At 35.1% G+C, this 23,876-nt stretch overlaps 1 pseudogene; it reads left to right on the plus strand.

Moving 5' to 3' along the window:
* The window catches only part of LOC120182899, a 31,053-nt pseudogene extending 18,804 nt beyond the window's left edge, over positions 1 to 12,249 (plus strand).
* Positions 12,250 to 23,876: the final 11,627 nt, after the last annotated feature.

Raw genomic sequence — 23,876 nt, forward strand, 5'->3', positions numbered from 1 at the left:
GACCTATTGGATGAATTACATAGAGCAGTTTATTTTTCCAAGATTGATCTCAGATCTGGGTATTGGAAAATAAGGATTAAATCTGAGGACATATACAAGACATCATTCAGAACTCATCAGGGTATGAATTTAAGGTGGTGCCTTTTGGACTTACCAATGCCCCTGCTACATTTCAAGCTTTAATGAATGAATTGTTTAGTTCATTCCTTAGAAAGTTTGTCTTGGTATTTTTTGATGATATCTTAGTCTATAGTACTTCTATGAAAGATCATGTTAATCATTTACAACTGGTTTTAAAAGTACTACATCAGAATCAACTATTTGCCAAGCTGTCTAAATGCTTCTTTGGACAGACTTAAGTTGAATACTTGGGCCATATTATTTCAGCTATTGGAGTTTCTACTAATCCTAGGAAGGTGGAAGCTATAAGAATTGGCCAGTGCCTAAGTCATTAAAGTCTTTGCGTGGATTTTTGGGATTAACAGTATATTACAGAAGATTTATTAAGAATTATGGGTCAATTAGAAAACCTCTGACTCAGCTGCTTAAGAAAGACAGTTTTAAGTGGTATGATGCAGCTTTGACTGCTTTTGAAGAATTGAAGAGGGCTATGTGTGTTGCTCATGATTTAGCCTTACCAGATTTTGATAAAAGCTTTTATTTAGAAATAGATGCCAGTTCAGGTGGTATTGGTGCAGTTTTATCTCAGGAGGGCAAACCTATTGCCTATATAAGTAAGGCTCTGAGTCCTAGACATGCATCACTCTCTAATTATGAAAGAGAGTATCTTGCTATACTTCTAGCAGTTTCCAAATGGAGGCATTATTTAGAGAGTAAATCTTTTGTGATTAAAACAGATCATGAACCATTGAAATATTTATTAGAACAGAAGTTGACTATTGCCATTCAAAAAAAAGTTTTGACCAAGTTATTGGGGTTGGATTACACTATTCAGTACAAGAAAGGCAAATCAAATGTTGTTGCTGATGCCTTATCTAGACAGTGGGAAGATCATGCTGACTGTTTTACTATGAGCACTACACTAATCATTCCTAGTTGGGTTTATGAAGTGGAAGGGAGTTATAAGGATGATTCTATAGCTAAGCAATGGATTTCTGTATTATCTGTTAATCCTAATGTTGATCTTCAGTGGAAGTATTCAGGAGGTATCCTTAGATTTAAGGCTAGAGTATATATTGGGGTTGCTGGGTCTCTTAGACTGTAGATACTTCAGACACTACATGATTCCCCTTATGGTGGCCATTCTGCTAGTCAGGCTACCTATCAAAGGATTAGGTCTTACTTCCATTGGCCTAAATTGAAAGTTATGGTAGCTACTTATGTAAGAGCATGTTCAGTTTGTAAACAGACTAAGGTGGAGCATGTGCCTAAACCAGGATTGTTACAGCCTCTGCTTATTCCTCAACAGGCTTGGGAAGTAATTACTATGGACTTTATTGAGGGTTTGCCTACATCTTTGAGAAAGAATTGTATTCTTGTGGTGGTTGACAAGTTTACTAAATATAGCTATTTTTTCGGAATTAGCACACCCTTACATTGCTGCAGAGGTGGCCAAATTATACCTAGATTATGTCTACAAGTTGCATGGCCAGCCTAAGATGGCAATTTCAGACAAGGACAAGACTTTCACTAGCCTCTTTTAGAGAGAGCTAATGAAACAGTTAGGCACTAAGACCCTATTTAGCACTGCTTACCATCCTAAAACTGATGGACAGTCAGAAAGAGTAAACCAGTTCTTAGAACAATATCTTAGGGGTCTCTGTTTTTTCCAACCAAAACAATGGGCAAAGTAGTTGCCTCATGCTGAATGGTGGTATAATACTACATACCATACTACTCTTAATTTAACACCTTTTGAAGTCCTATATGGCTACAAGTCTCCTACTATGGTATGGCATACAAACAGTCCAGTGCAAAGCATATCAGAATTAATGTGGAATAGAGAAGAGATCAGGTAATTAGTCAAGTCTCAGTTGGAACAACTAAGTAATCGAATGAAGCAAAAAGCAGATAAACACAGATCAGAGAGAATTTTTCAGGTGGGTAATTTGGTTTACCTGAAATTACAGCCTTATAGACAGACCTCTCTTGCCCTGCGAAAAAATTTAAAATTAGCAGCACAATTTTATGGCCCTTATAAGATTATTGAACGGATTGGAGAGGTTGCTTATAAACTGGAATTACCTGAGGCATCACGTCTACATCCGGTTTTTCATGTTAGTTTATTGAAGAAACATATTGGAGCAATCGTATTATCTTCAACAGATCCTCTTGTAATAGACGAAGAGGGTCAGTTCAAAATTGAACCAAGTCAAATTCTGGGCAAACGAATAGTTAAACGACAGAACAAACCGATAACTCAGTTACGGGTTCGTTGGAATAACCTGGATGCTACGAATGACACATGGGAGGATTATTCTGTGCTTCGAGGCCAATTTATGAATTTTGATCCTTGGGGACAAGGATCTTCTCCAGCGGTGGGTATTGCCACAGTTGGAAGAGATGAGCGTGGAAACGAAGAAGAAAACGGTGAGTTAGGGAATGAGATGCGAATAATAAATGAAAAAGGGGAATTAGGGATTATAGCAATTGAAGGGCGAATAATATTACCTGATGAAGTGATGTATCACGTGACCGGTTCAGGAGATGGTGAAGTAGATCGGAAGATGATCCAAGAGGAGTTAATAGCCCAATCAGTCCAAATGGAGAAGGAGTAGCCCACGTGTTCAGTCCAATATCCTGTAAGAAGAGAATATATTAGTTGTTATAATCTGTTAAAAGGATAGCCAGCTGGCATCCTTACAAATGACTGTTTTAGCCTTGTAACTAAATAATATAGGCTGTATAATGAATTGGATTCCTTATGAAATGAATGAAGAGAATTTCTTTCCGTAATCTCTCATTTCCTACTTCTTAAATCCTTTCTTCTTCGATTTTTCTTCTCTAATATCTCTAATTTATCACAGCTTGGTTGAAAACATGGTATAATTTTTAGAGAAAAGATTTTGGGTGGAATTTGGTATGTTTAAGAGTAATAATTGATGACAAGTTGGTTTGAATGAAAGAAGTTTAGTTTAAGGGCTTAATGAAGGATGATATAAGAGATTGAGAGGATTTTTGGGTGATTTTCAAAGTGAAAATGGTAATTTTGGGCTTCGAGTATCGGCACCGTAAGAATAGTGTCGATAATTAAAGGGAAAAATCTGTGAAATTTGATGGTAGAATCGATACCTGTTGAAGAGGTATCGATATTGTAAGGGTAGTATTGATACCCCAAAGAATGGTATCGATACTAGTTTTAAAATGCAAACATCAAATGTCATTTTGGTATCGGTACCTTGAGGAGGTATCGATACCCTTGAAGAGAAGTATCGGTACTGGAGGGATAATACCGATACTTCTAGGTATGAAATGAAAAGTAAGAGTTTCTTACATCATAAGTTATTCTAATTAGATATAACGGTTCGAATAACTATATTGATTTTTGATTTGTTTTGTGTAGTGGTTAATCGTAATCAGCTTCCGGTCAGCTCGACATATTAAGTACTTATCCAAAAGTGTTATGGAATTCGCTTAGGACTTCAGTGAGGAAAATGTGAGTGCTATTTACATAAATTATGGATGTTTGACGGAAGGCTTGCGATAAGCCAACCTAAAATGTTTTGAACAAAATGAAATGATATTATTATATGTTAAGATTTTCTATATGATTATGTTTTATACAAGTAAATGAATTCGTTGAATAATGATATGTGATATTAAATAATTATGTAAATCACTATGAAAATATGATATATGTGATTAAATGAAAATAACAATCAATGCTTTTTGATACAAGATATCATGAATAAATGATTGATTGTGAATAAATAATAACATTTGAGAATGCTATGTGAATAAGATGTATGTGAAAGATTATATGAATATGTTTTAAGTGGATATGTTCCACAGAACATAAATGGCAAGTGAAAATATGAACATTGAACAAGTGAATGTGAAAAGACTCTATGTGAGAGTAACTATGTGAATAAGAAACACTTTGAATAATGATTGAACATAATTATGTGATTAATAGCCCAAAGTATATGTATGAGGATTAGAGGTATAATTGGCATGCCAAGAGTCGAGGGTTTTATGTGGTCATCTGGGACAATTATGTGGTCCTCTGGGATAATTTTGTGGTCCTTCGGGAAAAATATGTGGCACTTCGGTGCAAACCTACATCGGGACAATTATGTGGCACTTCGGTGCAAATTACGAGCTGTGGTGACATCATTAGTGCACAACCTCAATGTACTCAAATAACTAGAGTTCTTAGTATTATACATTTGGGAAAATTAAATAAATGGTTATAAAATGAAAAATGTATCAGTTCTATATAGTTTATATGAAACTAAAAGTCTATATGAGAAATGACTTGAAGGTATAATCCAGAATAAAATAAGTATAAATTCTTCATTAATTAATAAGAGAGGTTATAAGTTATAACACTGGTGACTTTTGATAATTTAACATTTCTTTTATAAAAGTATACAAATGTGTTATAGATTCATAATACTTATAATGCCTCACTAAGTCATCGACTTAGCGTGTGAGTGTTTTCACACGTAGGTTCAAAGTTATGCAAGGAGTAATACATGTAAGCGAGGAACAGGACAACATACCTTTGAAGAATATCAGATCAGAGAGATTTTAAATTGTATGTGATTGTGTATGGTAAATGATGTTGGCCTGTACGATAAATGTAAAGTTTAGATACTATGATATGTATTTAAACTGTGTTTTATTTTCTTTATCAAATTTCAATCAGATTTTTAAAGAGTCAATGTAGTTTTAAAAGTCAATGCGACACCTCGGATTCGTATCCGGGTCGGATACGGGTTAGGGGTGTTACATGCCATGCCTCGGGTGGAGTCTTTTGTCTAGTAGGTTTTCCATCAGAAGTTCGTCGTTAAAGCTGAGCTCCTTAATCGTGGTGTCACCGGGATAGTGAATATTTTATGCCCACTTCATGGATTGGATCTGGAGACTGTCTCTCACTTATTTGTGTCTTGTAGAGTTGTGTGGGATTTATGGGTAAGGTTCTTACATTTGGAATGTGTCTTTTGTATTTCCTAAGAATCCTACTGCCTCATAGTTGTCTGGTTGGATTTAGTCCCCCGTTCGACTATTTGGACCTTTATTCCAGGGGTGATCATATGGTCGATCTGGTAATGTAAGAATGCCTTAATATTTGAGAAGGGGAAGTTACATCCAACTCACATATTTTTCCTCACTAGATATTGGTTGGCATCATGGTCTTCTACTAAATTCCCCAATATCACTATCATTTTTGTTGTCTTGTGGGGGATCATTCCTTGGTTAATTCATGTTTGAGTTGCAAAAAGGTATCTTCTTCCCCCCACTCTTGATCTCCTCCGCCATGGGGTTTTACAAAATAAATGTTGATGGTGCTATGAACAAGGAGTGACTGAGAGGTGGTATTGTAGGCTTACTGCAGGATTCAGATGGTACTTTGTTGGGGTCCTTCTCTGATCGTGTAGGGCATGGTCCTCATATCCTGGCTGAGTTGCTAGCAGTTAAACTTGGTCTACTATTTTTTGTAGGGTCTGTTTGGGGATCTATGGAGCGTTTGATTTTGCAAAGTGATTGTTCTAATGCCATGGATTGGATTAAAGATCCTGGCTCCTGTACTTCCTCGTTTAATCATTAGTGAAGGGGTTTGGTTTTGTATGTAGGTGGTTGTTTCCTTGGTTGGGTGTTTGATTTCCTACTTAGGTTTTTTGTACTCTTGATGATCGTTGTGTTTATAATAAAATCTAAGGTATTTTTTCCTCCTTCCAATGTTCGTTGAGATACTCTTCTATATTTTGATGGATATGAAGGGTTTTTAATGAGATCTCTTGTTCTTATTAAAAAAACATCTTTCTTATTGTCTTAATCATTCTCTTGATCATCACTGCTTTTATCACTGTGGCTTTGACTTATTTTCAACTTGGTGTCGAATATCATGAGTGGTGGTGTAGGTATGTTGTTTTTAGCTTCCTGATATACATAAACAAACACAAGCATTAGTAAGTGCTCACAACCAACATATGTTCACATATAAATGCATGGCTGCTATAAGAATATTATAAAATTTCTCATATTATTTTTTTATTTGTTTCTTTATTGTTGCTTGTGTAGCATGGCTATCTTTGACCATAACTTCTTGTTATATAGATGGATTATCGATATTATATGTTGTAATAGTTGTTCTATCATCTAGAATTCTGAATCACAATATCCATTTGTACAATTCCAAACCAAATATAAGAGAAACCTAACCCAGTTTTTGTCTATCTTGGATCATTTGAGAAATTGTTTGAGATCATTTTATGATTAACCAAAACTCAGATACCATAGTAGGAATGGTCTTATTTTTGGTAATAAGTTGATCTTAACTGATGTTTTCTTTGGTTTATCAAGTTATTTCTCTGTGGTGGACCTATCGTGTTGTTCAATAAGTATACTGTTTGTATTATTACATAGAATAACCGGAAATATTAGGCTTCATGCAAACCTCTTTCTTCTTTAGATAAAGGCTTTCATTTTCCATAGCTTCTGTCACGGTTGTAAGAGAAGACCAGGACGAGGAGATTAGAATTGAAACGAGGGAATTGGGGGAAATGGACGAGGAATTAGGGATTGAGAGAAAAAAGATAAGGGAATTAGGGATTTCAATCTCTAATGAGAGGGCTGAAGGGATTTACCTGGAGTTGCAGTAGAGGAAGAGTTGGGCAGAAGAGATGGGCTCAGACGTGGATCCAGTCAATAGCCCAAAGGAGGAAAATATCCAGCTGCAAGGAGTCTGTTAGAAAATCAGTTATACAGCTGTCCTCTTTTTATTTGCTATAGTACATTGTAATCAAATAAATACTATGTACTAAGGAATGAGAAAGAGACCTGATGAATGAATGAGAATCCTTTTTCTGTAATCTCTATTCTTTTCTTCTTCTAAAACCTTTCTTCTTCGATATTTCCTTTTCTATTACTTCGGTTCATAACAAATTGGTATTCAGAGCCTCATTTCCTGGCATTAGCAAACTGGGAAAACAGAAAAAGAATCAAGTTATGGCAGAGCTAGCAGAACTTACTTCCATTCGGCAGCAGATTGAAAATTTATCAAAAAGAGTATAACAAGTCAATGATGAAACGAAACCTCCAAAATGGGGGGAGGAGCAAAACAACCGTCTAAACAATCTGGAATCAAAGATGAACACCAATCAAGCCTATATAGAACAAGTCCTACAAATATTAACGAGGAGGAACGATGAGCAGGACATGGCAAGCTCAGAGAAGGAGTAGACTGTTACGCCTACTCTAACTAAGGTTGAGGGAAAGAAACCGGTGATGGTGACAGTGATTAATGATAAGTCCAGATTCTAGTACAATATGGATGAACCAGGTATCCTCAAATCTAAACCTTATGAGTCACAAATGGAAAATCAAACAAAGGATAATAATGGGGCAAAGATGGTTCAAGGAGGGGCAGTAGGAAACACTGGATTTATACTTCCTAGGCCTAAAGTAGAGCTAAAAAATTTTGATGGAACTAATCCAAGGGGTTGGGTGCAAAAATGTCATAAGTTCTTTCATCTCTTTGGAATTCCTGAAGAGCAAAGAGTTGAGTTAGCTGCAATGTATTTAGAGGGAAAAACTGAATCCTGGTTCGATGGTTATATCATGCAAAAAAATTGAGTACATTGGCATGAGTTTGAAGCAGACTTATGTCATCGATTTAGTGATATACAGTATACAGATGTCATATAAGAATTTTGTAAGCTAATTCAGAAAGGAACAGTGGAAGAATACCAAGTGAGGTTTGAAGAGCTTAAACCTTTCATTTTAATGTAGAATCCAGCCTTGGGGGAGGAATTTTTTGTGTCCATTTTCATAAGTGGACTGAAGGAGGAGTTGAAACACAGTGTCAAAGCTCTCAACCCTATAGAGGTAACTGAAGCTTGTAGGCAGGCGAAATTATATGAGATTTCAATGGAGTTTGAAAGTAAAAGATAGAAACAAAATTCAAGATTCACACCCTATCCCACCCAAACAACTTTTAACAAACCTACTGCTAGTCCAACAACACAGAAGGTTATACCAAATCCTTCTAACAAGAACAATTTGTTGGAGTATCGTAGTTTGAATAATTTGTGTTACAAATATGGTGAACGATTTCAACAAGGCCACCAATGCAAGTTACGACAGTTGAATGTTATGGAGGAATTGGATAACCAGGAAGAAGCAGTCATAACAGAAGAAGTTTTGGGAGAGTCAAGTGATAAAGATGAGAATCTGGAAATTTCAGTCAATGCTCTCACAAGTAACATTGGGTATATTACAAATAGAATTCAAGGCTTGATCAAGGGCAAACCTCTCAATATTCTTATTGACAGTGGCAGCACACACAACTTTATCACTCCTAAGTGGGCTAAATCTGGTACTGAGTTAGTTTCAACTCAACCACTAGCCATTACAGTTGCTAATGGTGAGAAATTATTCAGTTCAGCTAAGAGTAATCAATTATCCTAGATCAAGCAAGACCATCAGTTTTTTCATGATTTTTGGGTACTTAATCTAGGCGGCAGTGATATGGTTCATGGAGTTGATTGGATGCACAAATATAGTCCAATCCTTATGGATTTTAATGCCATGACTATTACTTTTGAGAAGGAGGGACATCAATTATATATTCAAGGACATCAAGCACCATTCCTTATGAAAACAATTTCAAATGACAAAATGCACAAGATTACTGCCAATGATCCAGATTTATTGGGAGAAATATATTTCCTAACTATGGAAACTGATGAGCAACAGGTACCTTATGAGCTACAACCATTATTAGCAGAGTTTGTAGGAGTTTTTGAGGAACCTAAAGGATTACCTCCTGCACGATTACATTACCATTCAATTACACTTAAACCAGGTGCAGCCCCGATCAATTTGCGACCCTACAGATTTTCACATCATCAAAAAACAGAGGAGGAAAGATAAATTTCTGATATGCTAGCAGCCTCTGTCATTCAAGCAAGCAAGATCCCTTTTGCCTCACCTTGCTTACTTGTGAAGAAAAAAGATGGTTCTTGGAGATTTTGCGTCGATTATCGACAACTAAACTCTCAAACAGTAAAAAATAAATTTCCAATACCAGTAGTGGAAGACTTATTAGATGAATTACATGGAGCAGCCTATTTTTCTAAGTTAGACTTAAGGTCTGGCTACTGGCAGATTCGAATTCAGCCTACAAACATCTACAAAACTGCCTTTCGCACTCATCATGGACATTTTGAATTCAAGGTAATGCCCTTTGGTCTCACAAATGCACCTGCTACATTTCAATCATTTATGAATGATCTGTTTACTCCCTATTTGAGAAAGTTTGTTCTGGAATTTTTTGATGATATATTAGTGTACAACACTACATTTTCTGCTCATGCACTACACTTGAGAAAATTTTTGGAAATATTGACACAACATCAGCTATATGCTAAGAGGAGTAAACGTTACTTTGGCCAAACACAAGTGGAATATTTAGGCCATATTATTACTGCTCAAGGGGTTTCCACTGATCCATCAAAAATTGCTGCCATGAAAAATTGGCCACTTCCTCAAAACTTAAAATCTCTTCGAGGATTTTTGGGGCTAACAGGCTATTATAGAAGGTTCATCAAAGGCTATGGTGCTATTAGTCGGCCACTTACGCTGATGTTAAAAAAGGATGGTTTTACATGGAATCCTACAGCATTGACAGCCTTTAATCAATTGAAGGAAATAATATGTAAGGCTCTAGTTTTGGCTCTTCCTGATTTCACTAAAGAATTTTGCTTAGAAACTGATGTGAGCTCAGAAGGTATATGGGTTGTTTTATCCCAAGGAGGTCGTCTTTTGGCATACCTTAGCAAATTTTTAAGCACTAAAAACATGGACCTTTCTATCTATGAGAAGGAATATTTGGCTATTCTTTTGGCAGTTTCAAAATGGCGATATTATCTTGAATGTGGTCTGTTTTTCATTAAAACAGACCACGAGCCTTTGAAGCATTTATTAGAGAAGAAACTCACAATAATAATTCAGAAGAAAGGATTGACTAAATTGTTGGGTTTGGACTACACAATTCAATATAGAAAAGGGCGTACTAATGTTGTGACTGATGCTTTGTCAAGACAATTTGTGCAGGTGGGTGAGCGTCAACAGACGGGGGCCATGATTATAATTCCGACTTAGGTGATGGATATTAAACAAAGCTATGAAAATGATGATGATGATAAAGAGTACATTTGAGCAGTAACTATTAACACTGCTAGTGTTCCAAATTGGAAGTATTCAAAGGGAGTGTTACGTTAAAAAAATAGAGTTTATGTGGGACAGTATGGTGCTTTACGTTTGAAGATATTACAGATTTTACATGACTCTCCTCATGGAGGGCATTCGAGTATTCAAGCTACATACCAGCGGGTGAAATCTTATTTTTATTGGCCTAAACTTAAAAGCATGGTCTCTACTTATGTACAACAATGTGAAGTCTGCCAACGCACTAAGGTGGAGCATGTGGCTAAACCTGGGCTGCTACAACCAATTCCAATTCTTCAATAAGCATGAGAGGTGATAACTATGGATTTTATTGGAGGGTTACCTAATTCTTTGCATAAGAATTGCATTTTGGTGGTGGTCGATAAACTAACTAAATATGCTCATTTTTAGCACTTTCTCATCCCTACACTGTGATGGAAGTAGCTAAATTATATTTAGATCAGGTTTATAAGCTTCATGGTCAACCTAAGATGGCCATTTCAGACCGTGACAAGACCTTCACTAGTCTTTTTTTGAAAGAACTAATGAAGCAGTTGGGAACCAGCACATTCTTTAGCACAACTTACCATCCTGCGATGGATGGTCAAACTGAGAGAGTAAACCAATGTCTTGAACAGTACTTAAGGGGTTTATATTTCCTAAAACCTACTCAATGGGCAAGATGGTTACCTCATGCTGAGTGGTGGTACAATACAAACTATCATACATCACTTAAAATTACCCCTTTTGAGACACTCTATGGATATAAACCTCCTACAATGTTATGGTGTTCTGAATTTAATGTCAACAGGGTTCAGACATTATTACAAGATAGAGAGCAGATCGGGTAGATTATGAGAGATCAGTTACAGTAAACCCAGAATCGTATGAAACAGCAAGCTGATAAAAAACGCAGTGAAAGAAAATTTGATGTGGGTAAGGAGGTGTACCTGAAACTGCAACCATATAGGCAGACTTCCCTGGAAATCAAAAAAAACTTGAAGTTAGCAGCTCGTTTTTATGGCCCTTACAAAATTCTAGAAAAGATTGGTGAGGTTGCTTATAAATTGGACTTACCAGACACTGCTAAAATACACCCTGTTTTCCATGTCAGCCTTTTGAAACAGAAATTGGGAGACAAGACAGTGGCTTCATCCGAACCTCCTCAGGTAATAGATGATGGACGACTGAAAGTATTTCCTGAGAAAATTTTAAGCAAAAGAATTGTAAAATACGATAACCATGTTGTTACTCAATTACTGGTTTGATGGACGAATTTGAGTGCTGAAAACGATACCTAGGAAGATTATACAGTCTTGCGTGCCCAGTTTCCTGAATTCGATCCTTGGGGACAAGGATCTGCTGATAGAGGATGTATTGTCACGGTTGCAAGAGAAGACCAGGACGAGGAGATTAGAATTGAAGTGAGGAAATTGGGGGAAATGGACGAGGAATTAGGGATTAAGAGAAAAGAGATAAGGGAATTAGGGATTTCAATCTCTAATAAGAGGGCTTCAGGGATTTACCTGGAGTTGCAGCAGAGGAAGAGTTGGGCAGAAGAGATGGGCTCAGACGTGGATCCAGTCAACATCCCAAAGGAGGAAAATATCCAGCTACAAGGAGTCTGTTAGAAAATCAGTTATACAGTTGCTATAGTACATTGTAATCAAATAAATACTATGTACTAAGGAATGAGAAAGAGACCTGATGAATGAATGAGAATCCTTTTTCTGTAATCTCTCTTCTTTTCTTCTTCTAAAACCTTTCTTATTCGATATTTCCTTTTCTATTACTTCAGTTCATAACAGCTTCTTCCTCATGCTTGGGGTCATTGGATTTCGTGCATAACTACTATTTGTTCGATACATCTACCACTCTATTAAGTGTGAGTAGGGAGTTGGATGGTCTTCCCTTTTGTTTTATCAGAACCAGTTGGATAATTACTTTATCAAAAGATTCTATGGTGATTTCGAAAAGAGATAAACACAAGAACATGCGCGCTTCAAGGTGCGATTGCAGTGTTGTATAAAATAGGAATCAATATAAACCTTACTTGATGCCAACAAAAACTTGTATTTCTCACTTCACTCATTACACCAAACAATCGTTCCTTTTTTGTCATTGGAATGCACACTTTAAGAAGAATTTTTGTTATTATGTTGTCGTTTTCACTATGTTATCTCTAAAAGTAGTAACATATATCTACATTTTGTAATCTTTTATTTGTACATTATGTTGGGAACTAATTCATAATGAACACCATACTCTTTAGATTTATGGTTTAAATCATCATTCATCCAATACAAGTTACAAAGGTGGTTATAACAACTGATGCTTATCGAGTCAATTTGGTTTTCCCAAAGAAAAATCCCACCAATATCTGCAACTCTTCTTAACCAGCTGTTGGCGGGTTGGTATTCCTTATCCAGAACAATAGATCCTTTACCATAGTGTTTGAATATTGAGTATTCATGAGAAATAGAACTAAGCAAGAAAATAAAGCTAAGCAAGCTTCATGAAAAGTTATTGAAACTTCTTGAGATACAATGTTGAAAATACACAGTTATATAGCCCTAACTTTAATAACATGAATTAGCAAAAAACTTATCCTAACCACTTAACACCACAACAATTTTACGAGTAACATAATCTACTAACTCTAATATTCTTCCTACTCTTTTTCCTCCCCCAAGAAGATTGAACTCATATTTTTGCTCAAAATATCTCAAGCCCAGCTCTTAACAACATCTTAGTCAACATATATGCAACTTGATGACTTGCACGAACATAGTTGATAACAACCTATTTGGCTGCCACTTTCTCTCGAATGAAATGCACATCCATCTCCACATGCTTGGCCTTCGCATAATAAACTGGGTTTTCTTTCATGATACTGTACTACTATTGTCACACCAGATCATAGGAACACCATGTTGCTCAACACCTATATTCTGTAGCAAGGCACTTACCCCAGATAACCTTAATAATAGAATCAGCAACATTTTTATATTATGCTTCCATGGTGGACCTGGAAACCAATTTTTGCTTCTTTGACACCCAAGAAATCAAGTTATCCCCTATAAAAACATAATGACCTGAAACTGATCACCTGTCATCTAGATTGACACCGTAGTCAACATTAGCAAAGGTTGTCACTTTTAACACTACTATAGTAGGGACACAATGACACCATGATTCAAGGTCCCAACTAGGTACATTAGGATCCTCTTGAATGTTGCCATGTGCACACTATGAGGAGCATGCATATACTATGTTACCTTGTTCACAATAAAAAAATATCAAGTCAAGTGTGACAAGCATAGAGAATAGCCCTCACCATGTTGTGATACTCATGAGCATCAGGAAGAAGTTCACCAGCATCTTGAGTGAGCTTCAATAGAATCATAGGCGTCGATGCTGGACTCGCATTCTCCATCTTGGCTTTCATAAACACCTCAAGGCACAAACTTATGTTAACTCAGAATAAAGCAGTCATCAGACCTTTGAACTTCAATTCCTAGAAAGTAGCCAAGCTCGCCTAGGTTTTCTAATAAAACAAATATTGCTCAATAGTTTAACAACCTCTCCGATTGCTGCATTTGACTCACTAGTCACAACTTTGTCATCGACATAGACCAACATGTACGTGTAGACTCCTCCTTGACTCCTCACAAACAAGGAAGTATTAGCCTTGGAATCTAAAAACCCTAGGCGTGAATCAAACATTTCTTCAACTTTCCATGCCAATTACGTGGGGCCTTACTCAACCCATACGTCTTTAGGATCTTACACACAAGCCTCCTACCATCTAATGACTGTTGTTCAAAACTCGCTGGTTGTTACATGAATACCTCCCCTTACAAGTCACTTTTGAAGAAGGCATTATTAATGTCCACCTACCTTAGCTACCATTTCTTTAGCATAACTAGAGCTAGCACAATATTAAAAGTAACAAACTTCATTACAAGGCTAAAGGTCTTATTAAAATCATGCCCAGGTTCCCGTGAGTATCATTTGGCAACTAATCAGACTTTGTACCGATGAATCAAGTCATCTGAATTAGTCTTTAGCTTAAACAACCACTTACAACCAACCAAAGACTGACCATCATACAGTGGCACCAAGGACCATGTGTCATTCTTCAACAAGGCTTCGAATTATGCATAAACAATAAGTTTTAAATTTGGAGATTGCAATAGTTCATACACATTAGTTAGTTCCATAGAATCATGAGTGAGAACATACGCTTTTGTTCTAAATACCCCACACTTACTCCTCATTAACATTAAGTGAGTGTTTACAGGAGCAGTTGTTGTAGTACTACCATGTTTAGATTCAGGCACTTTCACCAGTCACCTCTCCTACTATAGTATGATCAGACTCAAAATCATATGCATGTTCACTAATCATGATAGTATGAGCACTTCTCTTGGAACCCTCACCCTAAGGGGTACACTTAACTGCACAATAATTACCCTAGCACCAGACATGATCATCACCATGTCCCAACAAAATTGAATCATCTTTCACTCCTAACAAGGAAGCAATACTAACAGTAACTACGAATAGGGATGTTAGGTGATCAATATGTAAGAAATAGTTTACACACAACTTACTAATATCAGTGACAACTTCCAAAGATGATGTCCTACGAGTTCAAGCTTTAGGCTCACCACTTTGAAGTAGTTTTGGCCAACACTACAAAAGGAAACATTGTCTCGTTAAACACCACATGCTTTGATATATAAATACATCTATTAGTAAAAAGACACTAGTGTCCCTTGTGATGAGTACTATAACCTAAAAACGTACAAACTTGAGATATAAAATCAAGTTTGTGAGACTGAAACATTCGTAAATGGGAAAAACACTTGAAGTCAAAGACTCTCATCACACCATAATCTTGTTTTCACCCATACATTTTCTCAAAATGAGATATCCCACCAAGAACCTTTGTTGGTAGCTGATTTATCACATACACAAATGAAATAACAACATGATACTAGTATTCTGGTGGCATAGAGGCCTGAGCCAAAAGCACAAGAGTGCTCTAAAAAAATGCCTATGCTTCTTTTATACCACCTTATTTTGTTCAGAGGTATGGGGACACGTGACTCTATGCACGATGCCAACCTTGCTAAGTACTAGAGACAAGCTAATATAATCTCTTTCCTAGTCAATTTACACCTATTTCATAGAAGCCCCAAACTGAGAAAGTACTTGAAACACTTTAATCATCAAGACAACCCAAGCTTTTTCCTTCAAAAAATAAACTCATGTATCCCTTGAACATGCATCAACAAATGACAAGTAGTACTTAAACTCATCGGAGACGATGTGAGAATGCCCCCAAAGGTCTAAGTAAAGTAATTGAAAGGGAGAATCATATACAGTTACAGAGTGAGGAAATAAAGCTTATGACTTTTTCCAATACAATATGCATCACACATGTTATTACCATTCTTTGAAACTTTTACATTCATTTCATTACAAATATTTACAACAGTTTTGGACGAGGCATGACCCAACCTCTTATGCCACAAAGTAAACAAATCAGAAGAATGAGAAGAAGAAGATCACTTATGGTGTTAGCTTGAGTATTACTACAAATAGCTGAGGTGCTAGTAGAAAACATATACAACCCATCTTTAACTTAACCTTAAAGAAATGCCGCACCAACTACATTGTAACAAACAAAATATTCTTAGGCACAAAATTTGAAGAATACTCTATTATCCCTAGAAAACTTCGAGATAGGGAGTAAATTCTTTGATATTTTAAATACATGCAACAAATTATTTAGAAATAATTTTCGAGAAGATAAAGAAAAAGTTGTATGACCAACTATGTTAACAAACAAGAACAAACCATCACTAACCATGAGCTTACCTGGGCCACTATAGTCAACACGTTGAGCAACATTCCCTACATCAGATGTCATAATGCGTGGCTCCAGAGTCAACCACCCATTAATCATGACTAGATGTATATATCACATGTCCTTGAGACTGTCCCTGAGAATTGGCACCACATCAAGCACACCAGAGCTTTTGTAGAATCTATAGTGAACACTAGTTGACTCTTCTTTGGAACGAGACTAACTATCATCATCCATCATTTCAAGAAAGGTTTGATCAAACTTGTGCTATCACCAGCTAACAATGTGACCTACTTTCCCACACAACCCATATTGTACTCAAGACTTCCCTCGACCATGGTCATTGTCTCTCCTGGTAGCATTAATAGGCTGACATTGAACCTACATTGAACCTTGTGACTATGCCTAGTGGAAAAACTATTGGTCATCACTCCACTGTGAGCAAAATGGTTGTTATAACTGTAGTAGAGAACCACCAGGCCTTTAAGAAGAATGGCAATATGCTCATTCGTAGGCACATGACTCCCATAAGAAGCTAGAGCAAAATATGTTTCCTTCACCCATGTGAGATACGTCTGCATGCTATCGATTCATTTCTTTGACGAATGCAACTTGTAATACAAGTTCATAATTATCATCGTTAACCTATTCACAAAAAACACATAAGTGTTTGTCAAACCTCAGCTGTCGTTTCTATACCCATAAACTAAGACAACAAATGAGGGTTGATCATCGATAACAACCAGGAGGCGAGTGCACTATATTGAGCAACAAAGTCTTCATACACCTCGTTAGCCACCATAGCTCCACTGGAATCTGCAACCTCTTCAGGTGGAGCCTACATCACACCATTCTGTAATACTCTAGAAGATGGCTTCGCATAGTGAGCAACACTTGTTGCTTCCACATTAAGAAGTTTTGTTCATGAAGAACTACGTTCACTTTCTTGTTAGTGAACATTTTGTCATTTCTTGAAGATGGATGTTCTTGCAACCTAACAACACCACTCTGATCTAAACGGGAAGAGGAATAAGGCATAACACCATAACTAAGCAGTGGATAGATAACAAATACCGCTAGAATCTTACGTGATCAATACCATATTGAGTATTCACAAAAAATAGAACTAAACAAGTAAATAAAGCTAAGTAAACTTCATTAAAATATACCGAAATTCCTTGTGATACAGTGATGAAATATACACAGATATATAAACATATTTTCAATAACCTGAAGTAACAAAAAACCTACCCTAACCACTTAACTGCACAATAGTTTTACAAGTAATAGATCTACTAACTCTAATATGGAACATTGTTCCCCTCTCCTGGTAAGGCCCCATTCCAACCCCTTATGGTGCTCTTCAACCCCAGAATCGGAGGATTTTGAGGAGGGATTGATTGATTCTGTTTTCGACGCCTATGTTATATCTATTATCGATGGTATAGAGTGAAACGACGACTTTGCCATCATTGCTTCTCTTTTCTTTTTTCGTTTTTTCCTTTTCTCTTCTCAGTTTGTTTCCTGCCAACGAACATAATTGTTCAAATCCATAACTTTTAAGAAAAATAATATTCTCTCTAACCACTTATTCCACTCTACAAGTTCATATATAATCTTGTATTTTTACTTATATTAAAGGAAAATGTTTATGTATTATTATTATCTAATTATGTTTGTGTTAATAAAGCTTACCAAACAAAATACATTGTTCATTTCATTATAGAATTAGAGTTTATAGCTCTTGGTTTAATTAGGTGACAAGTTGAATTACCTAAAAAATGTTTGTAAGGGTCACTATAAAAATAATAATTATATATAAGAAAAGTTTTATAAAATGTATCCTCGTTGTCATAACTTATAATTTGTGTGTTACTATTTTATTGGATGATTTAATTTATGGATTTTAAATTAAAAATAAGATTAAAATAATAGAATGTGTAAATAATAAAGATCAAATGTTTAGCTAACTTTAAGTAATTTGATTGAAATAATTTCAATAGTTTAAAAAACTAATTGATAATTTTTTGGTTTAGTGATTAAAATAGAATCTTTCTTAGAGTTTAACGACTTTACAAGTAATTTACCCTACATAGTGATATTTTCATATTATCAAGATTTGATCTCAAGTCTGAAATTATGAACTCAAACATTTTAGCAACAAACTTTATAAATGTGGGTTCAAATATATATACAAACTTAAAATTTAAGGTGTATAATTAAATTAAGGTTAAAGTACACAAATAGGTCTCCCAATTATAGGATATTATTTTTAAGCCCATCCCAAAAGATCTGGAGTCCCTGGGTTAGTTTTAAAAATAAGGCCTCTAAAATATTTTATAATAAAATGAAAAAAATTTACAAGCCATTTTTTTAAATATTTTATAACAAAAACAAAAAATTTGATTCAGTTCTTTGGAATAAATCAACCACTCTCTATCAACTTTTCTCTCATTTGATTATATTCATGTATATAAATAATGAAGAAAATCGCTTTGAAAATTTATTTTTATGACATTTCTCTATTGATAAATCTCTTTTAGGGCCCTTAGCTACTAAAAGATCAATCAATCATATTAGCATTAAGATCATCCCAAATTCTAAGATCAAATATATCATGCAAATTTTTAGTATCAATATTTTTTCAACATTTAAAGCATCATTGTCGATATTCTAGCTAGTGGACTAATAGGATTAGAATTGTCATTTTGAATTAACACATCACCATCACTTAAAGGTTTATCTTTTTCAGCATGCATATTTTTATTCAAATCAACACAACTATCTTTGATGGAATGCTATCAAGAGGTTTATTTTCCATTAATGATATGAAATCATTACATATTATTTGAGTTGGGTTGTTAACTTGATCAATTGGATGGGTCAACCCATAGTAGGAGCATAATGACATACCACGAATCGCAAGCACTTCAACAAATATGGAATACATTTCTGTAATAGACTCTAAATTTTGATTTTGAGCATCAACCATCATAGCAACATCATCATCATTAGAGAGATTGAATGATGTATATGTTAATGGAAAATTTTTAGTCAAAAATATGTACTGAAGTGAAGACAATCTTCTAGTATTTTCAACACGAGACTTCCTTAAAATTTTTGTGATTAACTCCTCAAGATTGATGTTTCTCTTGAAGGTTAAGGTGATATAATGATCTGATTGGAAAACAACTCTGAATTCATCTTCTTGAATTTCTCCATCATAATAAACAACAGCTAAAATATGACACATTTTGAGAGATTAAGAGTTTCAAGATTGAGAGTTTGAAAGTTTGAGAATTTGAGAGTTTAAAAGATGTAGAGTTTGATAATTTCATTGTTGAGTATTAAAAAGAAGATATGTTGTTCACAGTCAGGGAACTATTCCTATCAATTATGTTTGATAGGATGAAACACTATGGCATGGCAGAGATTCTCTAAAATGGGGAAAGCTCTTTCTGTGGAATAAACCTTTTTTTTTGTCAGATTTTATCTATGTCTCAGTAATTATGTGTAGCTATGATATTGACAGTTGGGGAACTATTTTCATTATTTATGTTTGATGCAATGAGACACTATGACATGGCAAAGATTCTCTAAAAAAGGGGGAAACCGCTTTTTGTGGAATGAGCATTTTCTTTTTGCTAGATTTTATCTGCATGTCTCAATCAATTATGTGAAGATATGATTTTGGCAGTCGGGGAACTATTCTCGTCAACCACATTCATGTTTTATGGGATGAGACACTATGGCATGGCAAAGATTCTCTGAAAAATGAGGAAAACGCTTTTTGTGGAATGAGCTTATCCTTTTTGTCATATTTTATCTGTATGTCTTAGTCAATCATGTAAAGATATGATGTTGGCAATTAGGGAACTATTCCTATCAACCTCATTTATGTTTGATAGGATAAGACACTACTATGATATGATATATATTCTCTGAAAAAAAACGCTTATTGTGGAACGAATATTTCCTTTTTGTCAGATTTTAAATCCATGTCTCAATCAATTATGTGAAGATATAATGTTGGCAGTCACATAACTATTCCCATCCACCCCATTTAGTTTGATGGGGTAACAAGTGGTCCTCGCTACTATAAGGGAGCTATATATATGAAGGATAACAAGTGGTCATCACTGCTATCCTTTGTTATGTATCATTTTCATTCTGATCAACAAAAAACTCCCACATATTTCAATTGCAGCTAAATATTCATTATCTTTTCTCTCAAATGATATATTAGTTGAGATTTTACGTTGCACTACTTCTAATTCTATTGAGTATTTCCTCAAGATTCGTTTAACTTGCTGGGACTTTTGCTTGGCTTCAAATTACAAATTTATATTTACAAATGTTATACTTCATTAGTATGCCTTGAAACCTTTGGATCGTTCTAAATAGTTGCTCTTACGAACGACTTATATTTCCAAAAATCTAGATGTATTGTTTAGGAAAGGTATAATTGAGTGTTTTTCCAAGTACTGTGCCAATGTTGAAGTTTGTTGTCATATCTTGAATCAAGCCTTTGCCATAGGTGTCATTCAAGCAACTTATGTGTTAGGCGTACAATTGCTTCAAATAAAAGAGAGGTTACAAGAATGATATCAAGTGTTAATACACTTTTCACCTAATGCATCTAAAGATGAAGCAAAAACAGCTTACTCATTATATAAGCATCATTATCTCTACTATTGCCAAAATTTTATCAGTTTCTTACATCGAAAAGATTCCACAAACATATTTCTCATGTGATGACATGTTTAAGGTTGCTTTTATTTTTTCTGGAATCATGAAAGCAATATTGTACTAGATTTTATTTTTAGTAGGACTAATTAAATTCAATATGAGATTGTAATATATTTTGATTATAAAAACAACGAAACATAAACATTACATTAAACAACAAACCATAAAACATTAAATTAGGATATCAAAACAACGAACATAAAGACAAAAAATCTTACATACACCTTAAACAATAAATAAAATCATAAACATACAACATTTCTTTATGATGTTTCAATCCCAATTATGTAGGAACCCTGCTTCCGAGTCTTCATCATTTATCTTTGTTTTTCCATCATTTTTCATAGTTCATTAGTTATTCAAACTAGAAGTAGCATCCTCAGCATCTTCACAATCTACAAAAAAATCCACGTGAGATACATAATGAGAATAGTATGCCTCAACTATACCAGAAAGGTTGCACCATCGCTTAGAGGAAACCTCCTGAATAATAGTGTCAACTTAAAATATAATGAAGATATTCTTTTTTCCTTCTGAGTTGAACCTTTCTTTATATTTTAAACTTCAACTCCTCTAGTTGAATGTTTTTTGAAGGACATGCTTAAAGATTTGCAATCATAAAAAATAATTGCAAGAATAGTAGCCATCTTAGAAAAAAAAACTCAAGTTGTTGAAGTTAAACACTAAAATATTTTTATATGTTTTTTTTTTTGTTTCAAGTAAGACTAAAATAGGTTTCACCTTGCACATATTTATAGGCCCTCAAGAACCGTTTCCTGTAGGATGAGCCTTCCAGAATTATTGGGTTTTGTTTTTCCTTAACATAAACATTAAAGATAATACAAAAACTTAATATAAAGGCATAATAAAAACAAAAAAACTTAACATAAGAACATTATAAAAATATTAGAAAAACATAATTCATTTTAATTTACAGAAAACTAAAAAACATTAAACAAAAACATTACAATTAATTAAATTATATCAATGTCTCCTTCTTGAATGTGTTCCATAGGGCGGTGGTTGTCTATTTCAATGAGGATTTCTTCTTATAGGTTGGTCTTTCTCTTCACTCTCCTCGTGACGGCGTCGGCGTCGTCATCATCATCACCAGTTACATTTTGTTGATTAGGGATGGATGATGATGTATGACCTACATATAATAAAGACTCTGGAGGTGTATAACTAATTATCCCACAGCTCAATGTGAACTGCAAAAATTGTGAAAAAAACTGACATCGATATTTGTGATCCATACTGAGTTGGAGGTGTTTCTAGTGGAGCACCACCTACCAGATATTTAGCATATGACACAAATGTTGGATCAATAAGAATGGCCATATAATATCCGCCAGAGGGTGTCATAAAACCTTACGGGCTTCGTACGTAACCATGTAGTGATGGCATTTAAACTGACAGCGGCGGCATCTGAAATATCTACGGTGGCATCTGAGTGTGGTGTGGTGGCATATGAACAAACGGTGTGCCCATGTAAACTACTGGGCTTGGGATGTAACCTGGTGGGCTCATAACTAGTGGTGATCGTGGATGCTGTGACAGTTCCAATGGTGATGATGAGGTGAGTCGGAAGTGTTTGCTCTTCATCCACAAGTGAGGGGACGATGATGACGTGATGGTGGACATCTTTCTCGACGATAATGAATTTCCCCCTCGTATTCCTTCTGAAAGTAAGAACGGCTTCCCATTTTCGTTGAACCATTTAATATAATTATCTAAAACTGAGCATCGGTTTCTAATATATATTGTCGAGGGGAAACCATTGATATCAGTTCTCCCACATCATTATCCAGTCTTTGTGCTTCACCACTCAGTTAACCTCTTTTTCTCTTGTCTATCAATATTATGCATAATGTCGAGATTTCTAGGTACTTCAGGAATATATTGTGTGAAACCAAACTGACGAAGCACACTGTCAGTCGAATGCCACTCAACAATAGCATAACAAATAATAGGCACAACCGCCAACTACACATTCAATTGCCTACTCAACTCAGGTGGGATGTAAGCCCTCATTTCATCGTTCAAATATGGCAAGCATTAGAACTAAAACAAATATATATATCTCTAATCAAATCTAAAATAAGATTATAATTATGTAAATATAATTAAATAAAAATTTAAAATTTAAAAGTGTACATTTAAACCAGTTTGTTTTTATCAATGAGTAATTGAATATCTTGTAATTCATTGGGGATATCACAATGAATTTTTCTATTTGATGACCAGTTATTTAATATAAAAAATATGTCATTCTATAATAAAAATTATTAAAAATAAATTCAATATTTAAATTTTCATACTTAATAACGAAAAGACAAATAACTCATTCACGATCGGACATAAAAAAGACATGCAATACCATGCCCAGGATTGGAGAAGAAGGAGACAACTCCCAATAGCAGTTTTAATATACTTTGTTGCCCGACATATTTCTCTAAACAAAAAGCCCAAAATTGCTGAGCCCCAACTCAATGTGTCAGTTACTTCAAAATCGATTAGATGTCGCAACCACATACAATGGATCTGGTTACGAGATTTGTTGGGCATCAATATCTCTCTAATGATTTGTAATATGTATGTCCTGGAAAATGCTTTTTTCTCATTCTCAAAACAATTTTCGTTCAATTCTTTAAAATTAGATTGTAGCTACGCTAATGTTATTCGGCCACCGTTGAAATTCATTGGACAAGCTCCAATATACTCCCGACGCAGAGAACTCCAATTACCATCCGTCATACCACAAATAGCAATTTAATCTACCAGGAAGCCCAACTGCATTGAAACATCCTCCAATGTAAAGATGCACTCCCCACATGGCAGATGGAATGTGAAAGTCTCTAGCCTCCACCTCTCAATTAGTGCAGAAATGAGT

Source organism: Hibiscus syriacus, unplaced genomic scaffold (assembly GCF_006381635.1).
Source record: "Hibiscus syriacus cultivar Baekdansim isolate YM2019G1 unplaced genomic scaffold, ASM638163v2 tig00112738_pilon, whole genome shotgun sequence".
NCBI lineage: Eukaryota > Viridiplantae > Streptophyta > Magnoliopsida > Malvales > Malvaceae > Hibiscus > Hibiscus syriacus.